Source organism: Meleagris gallopavo, chromosome 3 (genome assembly GCF_000146605.3).
Source record: "Meleagris gallopavo isolate NT-WF06-2002-E0010 breed Aviagen turkey brand Nicholas breeding stock chromosome 3, Turkey_5.1, whole genome shotgun sequence".
Lineage (NCBI taxonomy): Eukaryota > Metazoa > Chordata > Aves > Galliformes > Phasianidae > Meleagris > Meleagris gallopavo.
The window spans coordinates 13017784-13043165 of NC_015013.2; the positions used below are offsets into that span (position 1 = coordinate 13017784).

At 42.8% G+C, this 25382-nt stretch overlaps 1 long non-coding RNA gene across 1 annotated transcript in view; it reads right to left on the bottom strand.

The window, feature by feature from the left end:
* LOC116216427 overlaps positions 1-25382 on the bottom strand; it is a 35422-nt gene continuing 10040 nt past the window's right edge. The window contains exons 2-3 of the long non-coding RNA XR_004159146.1: positions 11467-11534; positions 1-154 (exon numbers count right to left, since the gene is read on the bottom strand). This is a non-coding gene — a long non-coding RNA (uncharacterized LOC116216427). The remainder of the gene's footprint in view (positions 155-11466; positions 11535-25382) is intronic.

A 25382-nucleotide genomic window follows, 5' to 3' on the forward strand; every position in this document is an offset into this window, starting at 1 on the left:
TTTCCTTCAGTGAAACTGGAGCCTTTCCCTTCCCGTAACTTTCAGCTGGCTGAGCCATTCCTAGATCTCTGCATTTTTCACTTTGCAGGCTGACCCCCAGGACTTCAGGAGACTCGTAAGAGAAGTTATGTGACACATTGGCTGCTGTAGAAAGCTGTGCAGATGAAGGCTAAATGTTACAGATGGCAAAATGGTGAAATAATAAAATAAAATACAATCTACGCCCACAAGGAAGAAGTTGGGTGCAAATGTTCAGTTAGGAATATTATAAACTACAAAGCAGTGGAAAAACAGCAAATACATAGCAAGGTTGTACAGTATAAAACAGCAAAGCACAAGTACCATTTTTTCATTATGCTTTCTTTTTCCAGAAGGCTGATAGGAACAATGTTTAACCGTTTCAAAATGTCTTTCAAATACAATTACTAAGAAATAATCACATTACTAGAAAATCATTTGATCAGTGTGAAACTGTAACTTTAAACTAGTTCAAACTGACACATATAAATTGGGATATATGCTTTATAGGGCACAGCACATTTCACTTGGAAAAGTAAATATATAACATTATTGAAACAGAGTTAAAATGAATAGACTGCTGTAAAGAGCTTAAAAAAGTCCCAGGACATGCTATCAAATACAAGATCGCATAATTTGTCAAATTTTTCATGAGTCGTAATGTTTGAGAAAGTTCAGTTAAAATCGCCAGAATTCCCTGTGATTTTCAGTACTGATTCACTGCAAAAATACTGTCAAAAATGAGCTCTCAATTCATAAGTTACTATAAATAAAGGATTCACAAAATTAGTTTTTCAGCCTGACACAGAGAATAGGCTTGACAACTGCAGAGCCCAAATGCAGAAACTTTTATTTTCCTGTGTAATTTTCAAAGAGCCCTTAAATGCTATTGCATCCAGAGGAAGGATAAATCTCTATACTGCACTGATGCAGTAGAGGATGGAAATGCTACCGGGGTGCTCCAACTCACAACTTCAAACCACTTATTCAGTAAAACATCAGTATGCTGTACAATGGACTTCACTTCTAGAATTACCGGGGAAAGATCTGAACTGATCACAATGAGGAGCTTTTAAGACTACAATGAATGGGTGCTAAATTACTACTGTGATACATGCACTGTGATGGGTTTGCGCCTGTATCTGTCTCTCACTGTGTGTTTGTATTGTAGTTGTTAGTACAAAGGAAGCCTCACTCCTGTGGGACACCTGTCTGGTACAGAGATATAGATGCTAAATAGTAAATATTAACTAAATGCCTTGACAGGTGATTATTCTATTTCCCAGCTCGGTTTTACACAAAAAGCATATTTAATATTCTGCTGTCCTGTTTGAAAACATGTTTTTCCTTTTTTTCCTTTTTTTCCTACAGATGTGCTAATTTTTTTTATTTTTTTTTAAGGAGGTAAATACAAACTTTATAAGGTTTATAAGAAGTTGGTAAACCTTAATTCTTTAGAGGATTGGGATTCCTATTTTATATAATTTTTGCACAGATCACAGTCAGAGACACAGGTTTTAAAGGCCAAAAAGGGAAAGGAGAGGAGAGGAGAGGAGAGGAGAGGAGTGGAGAGGAGAGGAGAGGAGAGGAGAGGAGAGGAGAGGAGAGGAGAGGAGAGGAGAGGAGAGAGAGGAGAGGAGAGGAGAGGAGAGGAGAGGAGAGGAGAGGAGAGGAGAGGAGAGGGAAGACTGTAAAAAACGTTTTAACCAAAGATCACTAATAGGGCCCTATTTAACTGACAGTATGTAAAGAGATGAGAAAGAAGATCTTCTAAACAGCAGGAAATTCTTCAAACTTCCATTCAGTGTCTTGATGTGTGAAAAATGTTGTGCTGCACCTTGTGTTGGAGCTTTCTGTCATTAAGGCACATTAACGTCGCCCCAGCAAGGCGAGCTCGTGTTGTGTCAGCTCTGCATACCAGCCTGCATACGTAGGATTTCACACCGTCACAACAGGAAGATTTTACTTGTCCATCAATGGCTAGGAAATGCCAGATAAGCGGACAAAGGAAAATGCCATAGCAAGATTAGGCAACTTCTCTCCTTTACGAAATGGGTTTCTCATACTAGGAAGATGAACAGGACTCCAAAGAGCACTCACCCTCTCCCATCACAGCCAAGCATCTTTCCCTGACAGCAGGCATCCCACACAGACTGGCTGAGAAGGTTTCACCTGCACTCACCCACTTACCCAGGTCCCCTCCAGCAGCAGCTCCCAGTGGCCACCTGGCAGCTCTGTGACATTATCCTCTGTACCTGCCTGACTCATGTTTCTTCACATCCTCCACTTGTCCTGCTGCTCTCACCGGGATATTTGGGAGCTCTCTGGGTCTGCATCTCAGTGTCATCTTTCAGCACCAAAAAATGTAATGGGATGAGTCACGCATGCACTGGATGTTTAAGGTATGTGTGTGTGTGTCTCCCTACTAATATTTCAATCTGATTTCCAATTTCAACCACGTCTGACAGAGGGGAAAATGATGCTGGGGCACAAAGTCCTCACAGGCTCTGCAAAAACAAGCAAATAGAGGAAATTGGCAAGGCAATGGGGCAACCAGGTCTGCAGCTCATAGACATCTTGATTCAATGATAACTCATGTCTGTGTATGACTGGTGGGCAATATGCACCCTCCTGCAGGCTCGTAAATAAAATAGAGCCTGATGGCTCCTTTCCACCATTAGCACCAGCAGAGCAACACAGAGAAATTCAGCCTCAATGCATATTTCCCTGATCTACACACAAGGATCTGTGCTTTCAAGGAGAGCTGGAAATGCATTAGAGCTGGAGCAGCAACATGGGAAAAGCAGAGTCACGCTGATATTTTTCATTCCCAGAGGTTGTTCAGTGCTGGAAAACATAAGAACATCAGGTCCTGAAAAAGGGAAGGGGAATCAAGTGTGCCTGCTGTTGGCATTTGGAGAAGACCCGAGACGAAACTGTCATGTACCCTTTCCTCCTGCTGCCCATATGTGGCTTGATTTGCAATGCTGTGAGATTTGCCCATCAAGAGTCCAAGTTTTGATTGCTCCTCCCTAAATCCTGCTCTCTCTGCACTACAACCAGGCTCCAGTGTTTTCCTGAAATATCAAGAACACCAGGTTTAATGGGTCTGGAAATGCAAACTGTTCCTCTGAAGAAGTTAAATCCAGATCTGTGTTGGATCTTAGGAGACATCAGCAGGAAGATGATACTCAACAGACCAAATTCTCCAAACTGAGGGTACACAGCTCCATGGAAGCATTGTATGAGCACAAATGCTCTTGGTGACACTCTCTAGCTCTGCATGCACACTTATACACCCGAACACACCCACACTGGAAAGTGAACACACATGTGGATTGCCACTCTAATGTTCAGGGTCACGTCAAGCTAGGCTGTGCTGAGAGGTTCCTCTTTTCTCAAGGCTGTTCTAACAATCAGCACTTTCTAGAATCTTGTTTCTACTGACATCAATCCATGTTCCTTGAGGAGATGTCTACTGTTTCTCTCCCAGGGAAATGTAAATCTTCACAAAGCAACCACTAGCAAGGTACTGCCACACACGCAAGCCAACTCAGCCCTATATTTTTGAACAATGCCTATTTTTGAGAAGGAAGCAGCTATTATTTCAGGCAGCCTTTCTGTAATGAAGCCTAGATCATGTGAGTATTCATTTTCTTACATAGCTGTGGAGAAGCAATCATGCCTGAGCCACAAGACCATACAGTGTATTCGCTAAATACCCAGCTTCACATCTGTCTAGCTTATTGTATATGCAAACCAAGACATTTTTGCACAAAACCACAATGAGAAAGAGCTAAGTATCTTCAAAATTGTGTACATCTTTTTCTTTTTAAAAACTCACCAAAGAGTCTTCCTACCTCTGGGGCAATGTTTCTGCAATTATGTGCAAAAACAGGTACCCATTATATGACTGTAGGAATCACCACTGCAGTGCACCTATGCCATAGGAAGAGCCTGTCTCTGTGTGTTCACCATAAAACCCGAATTCTCCATGTCTTTCCTAAAGAGGGATCCATAATCACAGTCCTATTGCACAAATAAGCCAAATATCAGAGATACAGAGACTCAAGCAGGTCTGACATTTCACCAAGCAGGAGGCAGCAGTGACCTACACACCCCAGCTGATACGTTTCACAAGAAACTGCAAGTCGCTTCAGCAAAATATGACTCCTTTGATACCTTCCTGTTTAATTTAATGCAGACTTTTAATATCCAAAGAGACCCACTGCTTTGAAATGAGGAAACTCGGTCAAAGACTTCGGCAGTCAGCCCACAGCTGGCAAGCACAGCTCAGGGGCCTAAAATACAACTGCTCACTAGACTTGTGTTTGGAGACAATGGAGCTTTCAAAATTAAGGCTTGTATATGCAGGCAAATTTATCAGCCTAATTATACTGGCATAATTAGGACGATAAATTTCCCTGTGTAGACAAGTCCTGAATCTCTCAAGCTCATAACTGGGCAGGTATTTCAGAGAGAGAGGGAAAAAGGGGGAAAAAGCCACTTCTGGAATATCCAAGTAATAAATTCTCTCTCTCTCTCTCTTTTATTTTTTTCCCCAAGATTCTTTTTTTCATCCAAATGAACAGTATATTTCATTTCCAAACTGAGATCTGGAAGAACCATTGGTACATGTGTTTTTTAGACAAATTAGAAACAACAAATACAAATATCCCTTGAATCTGCACTGGTCAGTCTCTCGATCCAGAAAAACCCAAACACATTGGCAGAGCCCCGGAGGCAGACCACTCTCCATTCTACTTTGAAGTACACAGTGAAGCAGGTTGCCCGTTTTTTAGAACGGTGCATCTGATGTGAGACTCTCAGACACTCCTGTCTGTGCAAAGGCCTCAGAAGAAGCCTGCACTGTTCAGAATAGTGGTCCAGGCACGCCAGGAACGATGGTATTGTTAATGCTCTTCCTTTCCATGCCTCCCTCGCCAATCTTTCCACACAAGAGTATCACATAACTACCCTGTGAAGTTGCCAATCCCACAGTATAGACCAAGTCTAATTTGGAAAAAGTGCAAGATATCTAACCAGTGCTCTCTGGTTTGTGTGTGCATAGGAAGTCTCATCCCAGGCACCTCATGTGCTTCACTCTACTTCACCACCTTGGAGCTGCCTAAAAACAGTAAGGGCCATATTGTGGGGAAGAATCATGGCAAGACAATTATACTGAACCTAGAACCAAACCCCTGCCTGATGGACAGCACTACCTGCTCACCCTCCTTGCGTCCTATAGTGTGTGATCCCAGACCTTTACTGCTAATATTAAATAAGTGACCCAGGCTGCACGAGAATTGTGCTATGAACCTCAGCTGCGGTTCATTTGCAAGTGCTGACTTCAGAATCTCAGAACCTCCCTCAAAACCCTCAGTGAGCTCAGAAAATCCAGCATTCAGCTTCAGTCATTTTGTCATCCAATCTTTTTTCTTCCTCCCTATCTTCAGCTTTAATCTTCTTCCATGCTTCTCCCTCTGCCTTCAGCCCTCTGCCTGAACAGTGGCAAAGACTCTCCTGATAACCAGGATTTCATCCCAGCTTCTCCCTCCCTTTTTCACATTGATATCAGCACGGCACCGTAAGTAAGTAGAAGGAGAGTCAGGGTACCCATTGTGTTAAACACTGCATACATAACGGAAGAGAGAAAAGTCTTCTTGATCACACAGCCTAAACAAATAAGGCCAAAAGAAATGTTATTCCAATTTTACAGATGGAAAACCAGGACCAAAGATATTAAATGTCTGGCCCTAGGAAATGTGCAGCCAAGGCAGGAACTGACCCCCTGTTTCCTGAGAGCCAGCGATCAGTGTCTAATCACACATGATCAGTCTTCCTCTCTACCTCCCTGTAGGCACTAGGAATTTCTACTCAACATCTCCACATGTTTCTCTTGCACTGTATTGCACACAGCCATACACACCTAGATGGAACTCCTTAATAAATAATTCTACACAGATTCATGCAATTCTCCTCTACTTGTCAACCCGTGCCTCCCTTACAGCACAGGAATTAGTCTTTCCTTCCTGTATTCCCAGTGTAATTATCAAACAAACTTTCCTTCTGGTGTAGTCTTCCAACACCATGGACCTTTAAATCTCACACATAAATCTCTTCAATTTCAGCAAGCCTCTCTTCTTGAGAATGACGTTTAATTGTGATCTTTTTTTTAATCAGTCAGTCCTCTGTTTCCCATCTCCATCTGCTGGAAGCAAGTTTCCACCTAGAGAGGAAGTCAGTCTTTGATTTCATAGATGATTATAAGAAGATTTAACATTCTCAGGAGCACAACTATTTCGATCAAAACATTTTTGCTCCAATTCTTTTTCCAGCTGCCTCACTTTTGATACAAATCCCAAGATACAAAAATCCTTCAGAATTCACCCACAGAAACTCCAGTACAAAGGCAGGCCACTTGCCTTCTCGTGGCCTTAAGAAGGTCTCCCCCACTCTTCTCCAAGACCTTGGCTTCATATAATACAAAGGAATAAAGGAGGGAGCTTCTGCATGTGTGGGTTTGCTTGCTTTAGATCCTCAAGGGAAATCCCCACTTTGTTACTGTGGCCCCACAGCATTTCTAGATGGCCACTAAGACCAATGTGTCTTAAAAGGCAAGCAGCCTGACAGATAGAGGCTTTCATGAGAGCATCTCCCATCATCACTACTTCAGATTGGCATGAGTGTAATTTTACAGGCAGTGCTTATTTGGGTACAACTCTTCTCACTGTAGGCAATTGAAAGAAAACATCAGACTCTTGCTGATTGGATTTTTCTGGCTTCAAAGGAAAATCTGAGCTGTAAGATGTAATCTTGTGCAGTTTTGCTTTCAAAAACTTTCTGCTATTTGCCCTTTCAAATATCACCTCTCTGAAGATATGTGTATATGTAAAATGAGACGGCAGCATGAGCGCCACAGCCTTTAGCCTCCCTCTAGTCCTCTCAAAGGATGTCAAAAGCTCTGAGGGTTCTCCTTAGAAGGCAATAAATGAGATTTTGATGTAAAAAGACAAGCAATGAAATCCAAACGAGTGGGACCCAAGCATGAAATTATTATTTTTTTAACTAAAGATCATTAGTGTCCCATCCTTCCTACCAAAAGCTAAGTAGCTTTATTTCAGCAGCACTGGCTGTATGGAATAGAGCAAATAGTGCGTAGCCACCTTCATTTCAGGACTTCACCCTAAACCCACTGTACAAGGATGACACTGTCTTTAAGATCCAGGTTACCTAGTTCCAGTTTGCAGGTGGCACACCCATCCAGGAGCAAGATGATTAAATGCAGCTTATGTTTCAACACTGTGCTCAATACAGTCCACTCTCAGTCTAGCCTGTTTGGATTTGAGCTGGCATGCCTGGAGACTCAGACTCTTACAAGCCCTTCCATAATACCATCAGCAACCCTGTCAGTGCCTGTGGCTGTTGTGCTAGGATGGAGAAAATAAATTTCCCCATCCTACAAAAATGCTTGGATGTTAAGGCCAGAGGAACTAGCTAAAATCTTTCTGTCTGACATCTTTAACAACATAGACTGTAGGATTATGCTAAGCAGTTCATACATCAAGTTCAATAGCTGTGGTTGAACAACAACCACAATAAATACGCAATCATGGAAAATCTACCACAATTCTTAGTAAGTTGTTCCAATGGTTAATTATTCTCACAGTCAAAAATGCACACCTGGGTACCAGTTTGAAGCTGCTTAGCTTCAACTCCTGGCCAACACATTCTGTTACATCTGTCTACTGAACTACGTAATCCCTCATTCTCCATTATTGATCCTCCTTAGGTAGCTTTAACCTGTGACAAGTGACTTGTTTGAAGGCTAAATAAGTAGAACTTCCTTGGCATTTGTTGCTATCTTGAGGGTTTTCTGTTTCTTTTCACCCTTTCAGTTGCTTTCCTCCAAGCCTCTAATGCTTTGATATCCCTCATGAAACCAATTGTGGAGTTAGTTTGCTGAGCTGTAAGGGATTCTCTCAGCATTCACAGAGCTAAACTACTTTCTTGGGTTTTGTTCTGAAAATCTCCAAATGCTCCCATGAAATCTTTCCAGACTGTTCTGTGTTCTCTGTAAGCCTACAAGTTACAAAAGCATTTCCAAATCACTAAGTCCAAAATCATGCTGAGTGACACTGAGATGAAGCAACAAGACCAAAAGTCCCCACATAAAAATTTAGAAGGAAACAGTTTCACTGCAGGATCGGTGAGCAGAATGATCTTCCAGCTGCTCCTATTTCTTTATGTAGGTGAAAGCATTCACAGCTCATTTGAGCCAGTGGTTGCCAGCAGACTGGAGCTTTGCTATTGTTTCAGAGCTTTGGTCCAGTTCTTTCTACCTGCCACTCAAAAGGCTGGAGGAAATGCAACCTATTGCAGACCAGCTTTTCTTTTCAATCAGAAAGCGTGCAAGTTCACATACAATAGCTTGCTTCCATCTCAAGTATTGGCCAGCCAAACAGGCTGGCTGGCAGTTCTGCCAGTCCCTAGCAATGGGGGCTAAATTGGCAGCTGCCTTGTAATAGCACCTTACTGAAGAACCAGCACCTTTCAAAGCACGTGCATCTCAAACCTATGCTTTTCAATGGAAGAAAACAACACTGTCTTAACTCATTCTGGAACAGAGCCTCATTGACCTTAAATTAGCAGTATATGATATCCTTCTTCTTTGCATACGATCATCGCAATGAAGAGCTTAAGAGAGTTTACTTCTTTTCTCCTACCAAATCTTCCTGCTTTACAACAGCACTTCATCAAACTCAGTCACTTACTGGAAGGTCCTTCGTAGCTTAAAATAGCACAATTGAAACATTTGCCTATGAATGTCTTTTAACTGGAGAAGCTCCTCTGGTCTGCCTACATGGGACATTTTTGCTTAAGGAAAGGAGGTAGACTACTCCACCACTCCCAAAGCCAGTCTTTCCCCATACAGGGAGCCGCTGCTCTCTGAGTGTTAATAAAGCATGTGTTGAAAGGGAGACTCAGCCTGAGGCATGCTCAGTAGAACACTTGTCGCTTGACCCACCTCCTCATCCCAACGATTAATTAGGCCTAACCCCTCCCTGTTAAATTGCCTCTCAGGCATGTTGCTCAGCCCTCTCCGTCTTGCCTCAGGAAGATTCACTCACTAGCTCTTTATTTCAATATTCATGTTTTCCAGCTTGTAAGGTCCTCCACTCGTTTTTCCTCAGCTGCCCAAGGTCTGCGTTCCTGTAATGGGACTTTGAGGAGGAACAATGTCTGGGGGAGAATAAGCACAGCTAGGACTGAATGGGGACCTTCCCATCCCCATTCTCTCAGTCTCTCCCATGTGAGCTAAGAAACAACCTCACTTCTTCTCATCTTCAGAAAGAAGCTCTCTCAGTGCTGAGTGCTGGTTTAAAAGGTTTGGAGGTCCTGGTGCATCAGCAGACCTTGCATTCAGCAGTTCTCTAGCATAGGGATGCAGTTTACATCTAGGGACAGGGCTGTGGTGTTTGTCTCCAGAAATAGACCTCTGTGCTCAGAGCCTTGCCTGGGGAAGAGCTCAGGACTAAACCTTTCCCCTTCCTACCATCTAGCTGTCATGGATCAGTACTTAGCATGGTATCTGCTACCACATCTTCTCTTACATGCCTTGTTCATTTTGTGCATCATCGATGGAACTCAGCTGCCTCATTCAGTGTTCACTCACAGCAACTCCTTGGTGAAGCGTTAGCTTGTGCTCCTGTCTCAGTTTCCTGTTCATTTATGCCATCTGGATAGACTGGGAGCTCTTTGGGGTCAGTGACTGCCTTTTGCTATACATGTCAGAAATATGCCCAGTGGAGCCTTAATTAAGGTCTCTAGACGATGTTATAATACAAAAAATAAATATTAATTAGTAGGATCAGCAGATCCACATACCAGACATATTGCAAGACACTCCCCCGCTCTACTTACACATGCTGATATGTGAATGTGCCTGCAATGGTTAATACCACTGTATATTTGGCTTGTCTGCACACTGTATGTTTTTCCTGTATTATCCTTTCCTTTTCATAATCAGATGTCACTTAATATCCTGACTAAGAACATTCTGTAATACAGTAGCACGAGTTTGGACAGAATTGTGAAATTATCTTTGAGTTGTAACACAGATGGAAAGATCAGATGACAAGACTCTTTTCCATTTCTCTAGCCTTCTGCCGTGGTTACCTGTGTTCTAAAATCCTAAGCCATGAACGGGCTCATTCTTTGTGTTGGCGATGAACTAAGTCATACTCACAGCTATCTGATTTTTGTACGTGGATTGCACATTCCAAAGAAAATCCATAATGGAAAACATAATTGCGGTAACAAGCACCCTACAGGGATGCAAAATTCCTCAAGAGAATTGTTACGGGTTAATAGGGCTCTTCTTTACATGGTTCTATAGAGCCATTCCTATTCATATCATCTGAGCACTAGAGGAAAAGTAATAAAATTACCAGCGAAAGCCCAGGTTCTGCCTATTCAGTATTCCACACTAACTTCCAAAGACAGAGCTCTGATTGTGTGGCTGAGCTAAACAGGATGGCTGTTTTTAACACCGTCCCAGCTTATGGTAACCATTAACTACAACCTGACTTCCCATTACAACATACCTCTGTGAACACCTATTAGCAGCTAATTGAATCATCTAAAAACGGTCATAATTCAAACCTATGTTTGTATTTTTGTAATGTTTCTTATGGCTTTTACTATAGTACAGGAGGAGATGCAAATCAAAGTTGTGTTTAAGAGCTCATGGTAGAATGGGAATTTAAGTGGAAATCTAATGGAGTGACAAAGGGGAATAAAGCAGTATTGTATTTTTGATGTTACCCATGAGACATGATAGGAGAAACTAATAACAAGCTAATAAGGCTGCCTATCTCTAAACGTTTTCCAGCTGTGAGCCACTGAAGAGCCAAAAGACCTCTCTAAGTCAACACCAACAAATGCATATACTCACGTCGTAATTTTCTGCAATTGCTATTCATAATTTCAAAGTATAATTTCAAGGCTATCCAAAATTTTTCATTCTACTTTGAATTAAAAGAATACAAGCATTTCCTCTCAGAGGCATCAGGGATTGTTTTTCAACCCTCTGTCCGGACGGTTTCAATTTTATTGAATTCAATTTTCTTGAAACTAAGGATGTTTTTATTATATTACGAGAGGCAAAGTTTGTGCTGTTTGTGCAACATTAATGACACATTTGCACATATTTGTTGCCAAGGCTTTTAAATTTAATTTACAGTCTGATGCTGTAAATATTTTTCATTAAATCTTTGGAAAAGTTGTTAGCTGTTATTTTGGGTACCTCAAATTAGCATAAATTAGTTTAAACAATAAATTAGCTTAAGCAATAAATAGTTTAAACAAGCTACTCAAATTGAAAGAATACACTTCACTAATTGATTGTAAGGGAACTGTCAAGAGCAGATAACAAAGATAACATACCTCAGGTGGAGTGCCTCTCCAGAAAAATGTCCTCTGCTGAGTCACAGAAATGTGATGTTTCCAGGCCACTGCAATGCAAAGCAAGGTGCAATTGCATAAAGCTTATTCAAGGTGTCACTGAGGTTTGTGTTAGTTAAATAAATACAAACTGGAGAAAAAGAAAAGAAAGCTTAGGCAAAATTTCTTCAGCTTCCTTCTACTGTGAACTACCCAACTGTCACCAGGTCTGTGTAAAGTAGGTGTCTATTTCCATGAGAAGGTGTGAATTTAGGCAGTTTGTTAAGTAACAGTGATCATGATCATCCACAAAGCACTTGAAAGGATTAAATAATCCAAATGATTTATCTGCCTCTGATTGAACAGATTGACTAGGAGAAAAAAAACTCTTTTTCAAAATGTATACTGCTTTCTAGAGCACAGTGTAGGAGCACTGAGTAGTTTAATAGGTTGTCTAATTTGAACTCTAATAAAAGGACAGCATAGCATTTTTAAATTCATGGGAAAAAATGCATTGTTACTTCAGCTGTGTCATTGCTTACAATTTGAAAGCACCTGTTGTATATCTACTGCAGTGTTATTTTTTATCAAGACAAATTTATGGCAATGTGATACTTTCAGTAGAAAGTGATTTTAAACCTCCCATCTAGCATTATTTTGTTATTTTTAATTCATTTTTTCAATATATATTTCAGTATGTTTCCACAGCATCCAGACCAGAAAAGGGCTCTTCAGATTTGCAGGCTTGGGCGTGGGATGCAATGTCTGGTCACCAACCCATTAGATGCGACCCACAAGAGGCAAGGCTCTGCTGGCTTGCAAATCACGTCCATCACACTGCCCAGGCCTTTCAAATGTATTAGGGAAGTCAGATTCTTATGTCTGGAATCAGCATTCAACATGGACTACTGCCTGATTTGAGCAACCACTAGTTCTCAGCTGATACCCTATCACTCTCTACAACTACTTGAGAGAAGGTTGTAGTGAGGTGGGTGTTGGCCTCTTGTCCTGCATAACTAGTGAAAGGACAAGAAAGAATGGCCTGAAGTTGCACCAGGGAAGATTCAGGTTGGATGTTAGGAAAAATTTCTTCTCCAAAAGAGCGATCAGGCACTGGAACGGGCTGCCAAGGGGGGTGGTGGAATCACTGTCCCTGGAGGTGTTCAAGAAACATTTAGATGTACTGAAGGACATAGATTAGTGTGGAAATATTGGTGGTAGGTGGACAGTTGGACTGGATGATCTTAGAGGTTTTTTTCAACCTTGGTGATTCTATGATACCAAAGAAGTTTAAATCACCTATTGCTGATGAGACTGTTTGACCCTGAAATAGCACAAAGGATTTTGACAGATAGAGAACAATGAGCTGTCTCCCCAGTAAACATAAAATAAGAAGGAAGTGTTTTACATAGAAGATGGGAATTCTTCCTCATAGATACACATGTGCATTCCCATTAGCTTTTTTGGAAGCCACAGACACACTCCTGAACAAACAAATAACCACCACATCCCTTCTCCCAGGCTGAAAGTTTGTCTTACCTTTCTCCTGCAAGCTTAGTAGTGTGCCAGAAATTAGCAATGAAACCCTTAACCAGGCAATCCAAACAACAATATTTTTAATGTCCAGCACCCAGATCTCTGATTCAATCTTCACTTCAAATGCTATCAAATCTGCATTTGCTAAAACCTTCAGAAACCTCTGGAACAAGTTGCATACGGAAAGTAATAACTGAGTATGTATGGCAATTGCTCTATTCAGTTTCAGATGGGTATACATATGTGTATATCTCCTGCGTTTTGGGAAGTCCTTGCTACCCTTCTTATCAAAGCTTCAAGAGGATCTTCCTGCGCTCAAGCTGTGATGACCTTATCTGGTTGAAAATCAGCAGCCCTCGTGCAGTTGTCTGTCAGGGATGTGTCTGCACTCCAAAGACACAATAAAAATCTGAGCTAACAGGGGCACAGCAGCAGCCTGGAGTGATATGTCAAGGAGTGAGTGACCTGCTTGGCCTGTAAAGACTCCTGGCATTGAGAAGAATGTCCTCATCTCATTAGCTGTAATGAGCTATTCATATTTTTCATTGCAGCATGGATCGTAAAAATACAGTGACTGGAAAATCCAGGCTGGCTAGTAGGTCCTGTGCTTGTCACACTTCACTCAGTCCTCATCAAGTGGAAGAAAGGAAATTAAACTTTTTTTTTTTTTATTTAACTCTACTACTCGTACTACCTTAAGTACGTTCGTTTGGTTCGTACTAGTACGTACCCTACCGTTAGGGTTTAAGGGGAACTACTTAGTCGTTTCCTTTCCTCCCTTCCCTTCCCTTCCCTTTTAAATCCTCAACTCTGACCTACTAAGCTTGTTGGTCATGACTCCCATTTGGGGAAAGCTATGCTTTCTCCTCCTCCTCCTCCATAGATCACACACACACACACACACACACGCGCGCACACACACACACACGCACACACATGCACACACGCACACACACACACACATGCACACACACACACACACGCACACACACACCCAATGACTGCTGACAAAACAATGCCTGAAGGAATGTGTTGAATACAAGCATCCAAATAACAGAGCCAGCAAAACATGTCAATATCTTAATTTAAATTCCAAACATAGGCTAATATCAAAAATTGTCCCCAAAAGCTGGACGTTTTTCCTAGATGGCCTGTTCAGCCTTAAATAATTTGACTTAAAATGGCCAAAAATTAAATAAAAAGACAGTACTTGAAAGCAACCATTACTTCTTGATTCTTTCATTTCTGGGTCTTCATTCATAGTTCTATTTAACTTTATACTTGTAATTTTTCTCCCTCTTTCACATGCTATCTTTAGTTATTTTGTTACCTCTTCTTTTCCGTATTTGCTTGGCTTCCCTCTCATTTTCTATGGAGCCTGAGTCAGGCTTCCCCATGGAGCTCATTCACAGTCAAAAGTTTCTCAGTCAGGGAAACCTTCCACATCATCACGTTTGTCAGTGCAGTTTCCAAGCTTTCATTATACCCTTGGGCTAAGGACCATGTGAGCCCTGGGCCTGGGGAAAGGAAGTTCACTCTTCCTGCTGTCTGTGGCAGCTGTCTTTAAGCATCCCAGATGGATTTCTTGAGCACAGAATGGGAGAATTCCAGTTTGGGTTCAGTCCATAAGCAAATTTATTTCATTCTCAGTTGTGCCCTGTTCTTTGAAATTTCCATTGTTTGCTTCTGGGTTCCTTACTGAGGTTCTGGTTAATATTTTAGTTAATATTATTTTAATATTATTATTATTATAACGATATTATATATTATAACTTATTATATTATAACTTCTGTTATTATTAGTTATTATACCAGTTAATATTTTTTTAGAGATATGCTCCTTACTAGGAAGCAGCAGCTATTGGGGATGTATTCCATGCTCAACCCTGCCACTCTGTGATACACCATTGATCTGATGTAAGTAGAAATCCCACCTGCTGATGTATTTCCTTGCTCTCCTTCTACATCTGTGTGTAGCTGCCCTTCATACCTTGAAAAAATGTAAAATATTTGAGATCACTAGTGCTTGTTCCATAATATTTACTGTCTGGTCACATTTGTCTTTTGCTTCTTTCTGTCACAGCTGATGTTACAGAACAAACATTTACCCAGCATCTTATTTGGCTGTAGTACTACCAGTAGTTTGTCCTAATCTATTCATCTGGTTTTTAATTATTATCATTATTCAATGCAATTCACATTATCAGCCCCTCAGAAACACTGAGTTTGCTAACTGAGAAAATATCCACCAGCCTATGAAAAGCCATGGCCACGCGGCATGACGTGTGCTGAGAAAGGTCCTCGTGCCAGTCCCAGCAGGGACCTGCGTGCAGGTGCACATTAAACGCTGCTTTGGTCCTTTTCACCATAAAGCACTAAATCTCAGGATCCCTTAATGCTCCCACCCAGGCTCACAGCAGGCATGTCTGGAGAGACATGCATTTAAGCATCTCTCAGTGCTGCTGAGGCACTTAGTTAAGCGTTCCCCTTTTGGGCCTCACTTTTGCTACTATGCGCATTAGTGCTCAAGGCTATGCAGCTGCGCTCCAGTTCATGCAGGATCGAGTTCCCCTGCCCTCTTTCTCCTGGCTTAGCACTTTTTCCTCTTTTTTTTCTTCTTCTTTTTTTTTTTCCTGCCCTGTACTCACGCATGCAACACTTCAGAGAGCAGCATGCCATTACGGTCAAAGAGAACATGCATAAGCATTTCATAGCTCTCCACACAATCTTTTTACCAACTATTCCCTTCAAAGACGTTGATCCAAAAGCTGACTGAAGCCAGCAAAAGTCTCCCCGTTGGCCTTGGACCAGACCCAGAGCAAGGGACACAATCAGATGTGAGCAGAGGCACAAATGGAAGGCAGCTTGCCTCCCACAAGGAGAAAACTATATCTGAGGGCCAAGCAGGCAATCCTTTTCGAGATGCATCTCCTTGCAGTGGACACCCTTCCAAGCAGCCTGTGTTCTGTGTGACTTCCACTTGAGCAGCTTGCCAGGCACTCAGTGGTGGCTTTGGATCATGAGGTGAAGACAGGGTGTGGGCACTGCCTCACTGTTTTAATCTGCCAGATTTGACTGTTTAATATGTATTTTATTGTCTCGTTTATTCTTTTTATAAGTCTTACTGTTACAAAGCAATATTTTTAAATGGCAGCGGAAAATATGTCAACTGAACATGGTTGGGAGAGTCAAAAAGAAACCCAAATAAAAGCCCATATCCAATTTGGCGGAGAAGCAAATGTCTATTGTTCTTCTCATTCTCTTTTTACTCCTGCATGTACCAGTGAGACAAGAAGGAGATGTCTCAGACCAATTGCCTGCAGCCCTCTCTCGGTGAATAGGACAACTTAAGAGTTTTCAAAACCCAACACTTCCTACTGCCTGCTACTCAGTGACTTGCAAACACATACTGTGGTAGCACCACCCAACATGAAACAAAGTCCACAGTCAGTGCAAATCATCCCTCGCTCTCCATTTTTCATACAGTTCTGTCTTGAAAATAACCTCATTTTAATGACTTATCTATCTAATTTAGATCTCAGTTCTTTCTACTCACATTAACATTGGTTTCAATGAATACAAATGTCTTATCTCAGCCAAAAGAAAATCCAGCAGATCCTTTTATCTGAGTTGTAAGATGATATGTTTGGACGAAGCGTCTAGCAGGGTCCTGCCAGAGCTCTGGTTTGTTTAAAAGTTTCAGCAGTTATCTGGAACTAGAAGTAGAAAAAAACATTAATTATATTCACAGTTGACATGAAGAGTGGGGGAGGAAGGGGCAAACAAGAAGTTTATAGTGAAAACATAAATCAATTTACAATGATTTGAGAATTAGACAAGCATTACTCAAATTATGCAAATTCATAATATGTTAGAATGCAGTCTGGTTTCTTATCACATCTGGATAAACTGATGATATCATGGATGACACTATGTGCAGAAGGACCATGATAATAGCTTGCACCCACAATATGGATTACCCATTCTTTATGCTGTATTTAAATTGTGTAGAAAGTCATAGAGACATGGAGATCTCAGCAGAAGAAAAATACTGAACAGGAAAGCAAGAAAGATGACAGGAAGACTCAAACAACTACTGCACGTCTAGTTTGCCCCTATAGCCCTGTAAGAAGAATGAAGTTCAGCTATTTAATTATCACAAATCCTGATCACAGTTCCGTGTTGCTTTATTGTGTTTGAAGGACCATATGTAAATTATAATTTATTGCAAACCAGATTAATTTACGTGTGAAATGACATAACGTGCAAAAAAAGTAGAGAGAACTAGAAAAAAGTGGCTGTTATGCAAGACAAGATAGCCCAGAAGCATTAGTCCATAGCCATTCATAGCGATTTCTGCCTAGTCTGCACGGGTGCAAGACACAGGATCAAGTCTCCCTGCAGGAAAAGCCTTCTTCTGTTCTGTGAATTATTGCAAGAGCCCAGAGACCTGCAGCTGTCATGAGTCACTGCCCAGCTGCAGTGAACCAACACATCACTGAGGTGTGTGCACAGAAAACGGACCCTGTCCCTTAGAGTCATAGAATGATAAAGGTTGGAAAAGACCTCTAAGATCATCTAGTCCAATTGTCCATCTACCACCAATATTGCCCACTAAATCATGTTCCTCAGAGTACCTCATCTACACACTTCTTGAACACCTCCTGGGATGGTGACTTTTCTACCTCTCTGGGCAGCCCATTCCAGTGCCTTACCGCTCTTCAGGATAATTTTTTCCTAATATCCAACATGAATCTCCCCTGGCACAATATGAGGCCATTTCCTTTCGTCCTATCGCTAGCTACCCAGGATAAGAGGCCAATACCCACCTCACTACAACCTCCTTTCAGGCAGTTGTAGAGGGCAATAAGATCTCCCCTGAGCCTCACCTTCTCCAGATGAAGCAGTTCCACCCAGCTTGAAGGCCAAACAGATATCAAATGAATGTCTGAACCATAAATTGCACACAAACCCTCCTTCTTACTCTGGCTGCAGCCTATTACTGGTCTCTTACTTCTCATTACCAGCTCATAGCTTCTTTCTCACATTCAGCCTGGCATCCTGATCCTCCAGTTCATGTAATGTTTGGTTGAGAGAGAGATACCACAATGCCAGTACCACTGTAGCATCTATCCTAAGTTCACTCCCCTTGTCTCTTCTTACCAGCTCACACAGCTCCCTGTCCCAGCACAACTCCTGTGCTCACCTCGGTCTTGCTCCTTTGGCTCCCTTTGTCATCAATATCAAAGAAATGGCAATGCCTCCTTGAAACTGTGCTCAGATACTTGCCCCAGGCATTCACCTCTTTCCAAGCAGAAAGAACCAAGCATTACCTGGAAACAAATACACCTCTGAATACTACAGTCTTCTTTACCTTCAGGCCTCCAAAATACTCTGTTCCATAACAAAATAGCAATGCAATTCTGACTAGATTACATCAGTATTTAAAAATACTCAAGACCAAAGAGCACAGCCATGGAAGTCAAGGCATGAACATTTTGGACAAAAGTCTTGAGCTTAGTTTCATCAGGTAGGTATTTTTAACAACCTGTCTCAGGTGCTTCAGCAGGCATGGCACAGTCAAGTCTTTGACTTGGCATCACGAGCAAAGCACCCCAGATTTGCTCTTGCCTATAGGAAAACTACTAGGAATGAGACAGAACAATGGATCACTCACTCCAGTTATGATTTTCCTTTCTCATTGTTACATGAGTCAGGCAGCATTTGTTCTTGGCAAAGGCCAACTCCACACATACCCCATTAGGGAGTTCCCAAGACCCAACATGGTAGAATTTGACCTCAGTGTCCCACCTCTCTCTACTTCAAGGTAGCATGTCATGAAAGCCCAGGAGTTCAACTGACATATCTGCACATGTCAGTGAATAGCTAGCGTGCTCCATGCTGAATTTCAGTATTGCACATGCACACCCCATGCCAAGTTACTGTCAGGCTATATCTTTGTCAGTAAACTTGGCCATTGTTGCCATACGATCATACATTCAGGCCAGCTGGTAGAGCACAGCCTTCCAGTCTCTTAAGCGGGGTAGCAGCAAGCAAGCTGCCTACTGAGTATGGTCCCTGGCATGCTCCAGTTGCCAAATCAGGCCCCAGAATTGTTCAGAGCAAGTGGCAGCTGCAAAGGACCATGCTCACAGCAGAGAACATGCTAGCAGTTTACTAGCAAAGACCATTGTGTTCCCAGGCCAAGAAAGGCTGTCAGGCATGCTTGGATTTACTGTGTAGTATAGCCTTAGTCTCAGCATCTGTCTTTTTCCTATGTGACTGATGATACAACAGTGTCCCAGAATGGGGAAGCAACAAAGCTAAAAAGAGTTCAGATTGCATCCTTTGTGTTGGAAGGCGAAAAGGTACTTTCTCAGTATTCATTCCCACTTGATCTTCTTGGAGTGTGATGAGCCAGATAAGTATGTTTGCCTTTGTCCAATCTGCTTATGATAGGTAGGAAAATATATTTGAATACATTCTTCAGTGCAATGTCTTTGGTCTTAAAGTTACTTCTGAGGTTTGCCCAAGTTGTTCAGAAGTGCTTCACCCACGAGTACTTCTCAGTATAAATACACAGTTTTTAATAACATACTTTGGTGAATGCCATTCAGAATTTGCTTCCTAACCCATAGCCAAGTTTAGAAGGAAACCACTGCTGAATGTAGCTTTTTATAAACATTTTAAGGGTGCAGATCTTCCCTCTGAAGCCTGAGGAGTTACACATGGAACAACAAATATGGCAGATAAGGATGGCTGCTCTGATCTTCCTTACTTCATTGCAAATTAGGAGTGATTCTTTCAACACAGGATTGTCTACCAGCAAAGATCTTGCACAAGAGGCTCATAATTGTATCTGACAGTCATTCTGAACAAATATCAGCTCCCACTGCGCCATCCACAGAGTGCAACCTATAGTCTTACTTACATCTCAACTTTAGCATGTTACACCAGAGAAGTCAAACAGTTTAAATTGCAGAGCTTGACTGAACCAATCCATTTTGACTGCAGTGCTTATCTCCTGGAAAACTGAGAGGGACCTTCACAAGGTAGGTAGCAAACTGCAGTTGAAAACAGCAACAGATGCAGCTCTTTGCAGAGAATACTACTTGTAAAACACAGAGCAATAGCTTTAGGACAGATGCTAAACTAAGGAATAAAATGCATATCCCTTGTGTCAAAAGCAAACATTAAAAGACAAAGCTGACTGCAAGAGATGCATTTCCTCTAGCTCTATACTCAGAGGGAACAACAGCAAAAAAAGAGTGTATAGTTATTGGCCACCTCCAAACACAGTCTTATCCTCAGCACCTGATTGTCACAATGAAAATGGAAAAGAAAACAAGATTTAAGTCAGGGAACAACTTCAGCTGGAATAGAGCTCCAGAGACCTTTAGGGCATGTCCACACTCAAGGCAGAGCCACCTGCTTCACCTTTGTACTGCCTGTGGGAGGCCACAAATAGAGGAAGAGGGAGAAAAGGGAAGATGGAGAGGACTCCTGGCCACTAAAATCCTCCAACACAGATGTACATCTGGCAGTGCTGGAAGACAACTTGGTATGTGAAACAGAGTCAAACTCATCCATTTTTCAGATTAACATGACCTCAGTGAAATCATAGCCCAGACTGGGTTTGTCTGTTTGCTGTGGGCCAAGCACTGCATTGTTAATTTGGACATAGAATGAGACTTTTCAAAGTTCTTAAGAAGCTCATGTCACGGATGAAAATAGTACTTATGCCCTTAGCCCTTCTCAGAGTTTTGTTTGACTTCACTAAAAGATCTGAGTCCTCAGGGTCACAGATTTGTGCCCCATCTCTTGGGAACTCAACTGAAGAAAAAAGTCACCCAAAGGATACCACCAAAAGTAGGCAACTCTTTACAAATAAATGTGTATTTATATTTCAGATCAATCTCACAAGAGAAGGAGGTAATAGCAAATGATGGGCATTGGAGCACAGACATAGAACTTATCTAAGCAGAGGTCACAGCTCCCCGAGGGCTGGACCTTCCAAAATCTTTGGCATCAGACTCCTGGCTCCAGCCTCAAAATCATAAAATCATAGAATTCTTACAGTTGCAAGGGACTCCTGAAGGCCATCTAGTCCAAGTCTCTTGCAATAACCAGGGACAAGATCAGGTTGCCCAGAGTCTGATCCAACCCTGCCTTAGGACAACCAGGAACAGGGCACCCCACATTCTTCATCAGTAGAGGAAGGCAGACAGGCAGGTGAGAATCAAAGTACTTCAACTTGGTCAGCTGAGTGCCATTAGAAGAAAGACTACCTCTAGAGTCAAGTGTGCTCTCTTGGGCTGTCAAATCCCAGCCCACTTAGGGTTTTATGGGTCAATCTAGGAGAAACAAGTGGCAAACTGTAGAGCCAGCTGACACAAATGAGCAGAGCTCCATTACATTTCCACTAAGTACATAACGAAGAGACTTAACCCAGCTGCGGGATGAACAACAAGTGACTATGAAGTTAAAATCTTATGCTATTGATCTTTAGAAACAAAGCTGAGATTTTTTTTTCCTCTTAGTTCTGTTGTGTTTTTCCTCACAACAAATAGGACATACACTTTCAACTATCAGTCAAACAGTGAGTTCAAAAATGCCCATAGTGAGAGTGCAAAAGCCAAAGAGATTCAGCCAGGCACTTGAGTCCCAGGGGATTACCGCTAAGGGCAGGGTGAGATAGTCAGCAGGTGAAAAGTGGCTTCCATCCCCTGAAGCCACCTACCTCTGCTTTTGAAGGCCATTCTTCTCCAAGCCTCCCATCAGCTGCTTAGAACCTGCTGACAGGATCACAGAAAGTCCCTGAGCTTTTCTGGAGCTCAGAGTAGCATAGAACGAATAAAGAAATCTGGGGGCAGCCTTCCCCTTCCTGCTGAATGTGCAGAGGCCAGAGAAAGAGGCAATAAGCAGCAACCTCATTTTTACTGACAAGGAGCAGAGCTGGAAATAGATGGCCTCAAATGTGACGAAGTCTCCAAGAGACACAAAACAGCTTTTCACAACAGCCTGAAATTGTCTCATGGCAGCAGCATTCTCACTTTGCCCAAAAGGCTGACAAAACTGCATGGCAACAGCTCACTGGGCTCTGCAGGCTGTCCTCATACCTTCTGCCTGCACTGCACTGCAGCACTGGGACAGTGGAAGGCCAACCTCTTAGCTGTCCCAAACTGACATAGCACCACCACCTTCCCTTGATTCACAGCAGACAAAACTCTGGCCCCTGTAATGCTTAAAATCTGAGGCAGGCTTTCATTTGATGCAAAAGAATACACTGAGACACTTTGAAACCTGCGCTGCGTGCTAGCAAGGAGCTAAGCGATTCCTAAGCCCTTCAGTCAGACATGTCCAAACACATAGTGTACCCCATGCTCCCCCAGACACACAGATACCAAATACGCTCCCTGGGATGCACCGGGGTGAAGAAGAGCTTTCTAAGTCACTTCATTTTTACTGGAAACTCTGCGCCAATCCTCCCACGTACGACGCGCCGTGTGCTCCTCGTAACCAGCATTGTCTGAACTTGTGGTATTTTCATAAAGGCTCCTGCCAAGCCAAAGGCACTCTAAGACACATCACCTTTGTCCAAAGGAGGATCCCAGCCGGAGCGAAGCGCAGAGAGTGTGATCTCTTCTACCAACAGGCACATAGGGATGTGAAATGAGCTCCTACTAAAAACCGCCGCTCTGCCCGCTTCCTGCAGCAGAAGGGGCACAGAGAGTGCAGGCAACAGCAGGCAACACAAAAAATCCTTTCACTGTACTCACAGGAAAATGGGGAGGTACAAATGAAGGCCTCTTTTTTTATTTGTAAGGTCGGGTTGGCAGAAGCAGGTTATTGGGCTTGCACTGCATGGAAAAGGAGGATTTTCCCTTTTTCTGGAATCCTGATTCATCTTCATTACTCAGTCACTCAAGCTTCCTTGGAAACAGAGTGCCACTGAGTTATTATGGCAGTCATAGATGAATTCAGCAGAAAAATATACATATAGCAACGAAAGAAAGTAAAACTGCTCTCCTTGTGCAGCCCTACAGAGAGACAGCCAGACAAAAGCATGAAAAAATTGACTGTCTGGCCAAGAATGAAATTGCTGGCAAGTCTGGTTTCAACCCTGCTATTAGGTCTCTCGCAGCTGCTCCAGCTACCCAAGCAGTGCTGAGATAAGTGCCTTCTCTCGTCTTTTTTTTTTTTCTTTCCTAATTGGGAGTAGTACATTTATTTGCATACTAGCCTGCTTCTGATTAATACCTCATCTGAAAGAACTTAAGGGCTAAGTCAGGCACCTTAAAAAAAAAAAATTAAAAAAAGCACAAAAAGAGAGAGAGAAAAAAAAGCTCTCAGAAGCATTCCTATGCCAAGGGATGAATGTCATCCTTCCTCTGCGGGCAGCGTGCTCCCCAGATGCATCACACATGGGGCAATAGAGCTGTGCCAAAGGGGCAGGACACAAGCAGCTATGCAAGGGAGGGGAGCTGGGGGAGGCCACGTGCACTGCTGAATTGCCCACTCAGGGCAAGGGTGGGCAGAAAAGAGCAGCTGGGGGGGAAGGGGGTGCACGGGGTGAGGCTGGCATCTTCTGCTGAGCAGTGATGGATGGGGTCAGGGCAGGTCACGCTCCGGTCCAGACTGCTGGGATCCATGCTGGACCTGGTACAGCCCGATGCGTGACGTTGCGCTCGACTTCAGGCTCATGGCAAGGTTTCCTCTCACTTCGGAGGTGTGTAAAGCACTTCTGTTGCAAACCCAGAAAAAGAAGGCACTGTGTAAGGGTGGAACAGAAAAGGTTATGGAAGATTTGCCAAGAAAGTGCCTGCGCTCTCCTCGTTCCAATACATGGCAGGCTTAGAAAAACTGAAAAATACCAAAAGGCACCCAGGGATTGTTTTTTAGGAAACAAAAGAAGCACTTATGGGTTAGCTTTTCCACGTTGCCACATTAGTAGATATACCAAACAGACAGCTTGATCCGGATGACTCACGCTGCAGAAGAGGAACAATGACCCTTGTGTTCCTCCAGTACAAATTATTCATTTTTCTCTGTCAATAAAGCCTTTATATATATATACATATATATATAATTCCTCCCGGGCAGCAAACGGGGAAGGTGTGGCTATCAGAAGATCACCCCCTCCCCTGAGGAGTCACATCTATTTGGTGGGGCGTCCGAACTCCGTGATGCCCTCAGGCAGGCCACAGCATCTTAAAATAACTGCAACACACCTCGTGCCGTGCCTGCGTGCTGAATCAGCCCAGAGGTGTCAATCACATCCTGCCCTGCTTTCAGGTAGGATCACCTCAGTTGCTCCTATCCTCACTTTTGAACTTACAACTTCCTTTTGCAGAAATCAGAATGGGGTGTGTGTGTGTGTGCTTGTAATTCCTCAGTCTCCGCAATAACAATTCCACCCTTTGAGCCTCCCTGTTGGGAAACAGCCCCTGCAGAACAGCAAGTTCCTCTTTCACAACAGCCAGTTGCTGAAAGGAGGCAGCACAGCTTGGCAGCTAGAGCAGGAGACAGAAAACCTGGGCCATCCTTTTAGAAACGTATAGGAGTTTTGCTACCAACAGGCACGCCAGCGTGACTTAACTCCACTGAATTAACTTGGCTCCTCAATCTTTTGCAGAATTATCTGCTCATCTCAAAGGTGTCAGTGCTTTGAGAGCTCACCTTGAGAGGCTAGGCCTCATTTTCAGAGTTTCTGTACTGTTGCTGCGGTGCACCCAGAATCCTAGAATAGATGAGGATTGAAGGGACCTCAAATCCTACCCAGTTACAACCCCTGTTGTGGGCAGGACTGCCACCACCAGCTCAGGCTGCCCAGGGCCCCATCCAACCTTGAACACCTCCAGGGATGGGACAACCACAGCTTCTCTGGGCAGCTGTGCCACTGCCTCACACTCTCTCAGTAAATAATTTCTTCTAAACATCTCACCTAAGCCTCCCCTCTTTTAATTTATGGTTCAAAGCAGGTACAATTGGTTACAGTACCTGCTGCGGTCCCTCGTGCCTCATTTTCTGCACCTGTTAACTAAGAGTAGAAAGAACGACCTTTGCAAAACACACTGAGTTGCATGTGCAAAGCACAGCACTGCATCCTGCTGCTCTTCAATTTAGGAGCACACACTTTATTGCTGCACCTTGCTGCCAGGGGGTCCCTGAGCTTGCAAGCTAAGTTGCTGTATGGATTGCTAGCGGCTTAAGTCCAAGGCTGGGCGTGGCTCTGGGCAGCCTTGTCTAGTGATTGGCAACCCTACATATAGCAGGGGGGTTGAAACTAGATAATATCGTGGTCCTTTTCAACCCAGGCCATTCTCTGATTCTGTGATTCAGGGAATAAAAAAGACGAACACGACACAACACACCAACCCTAA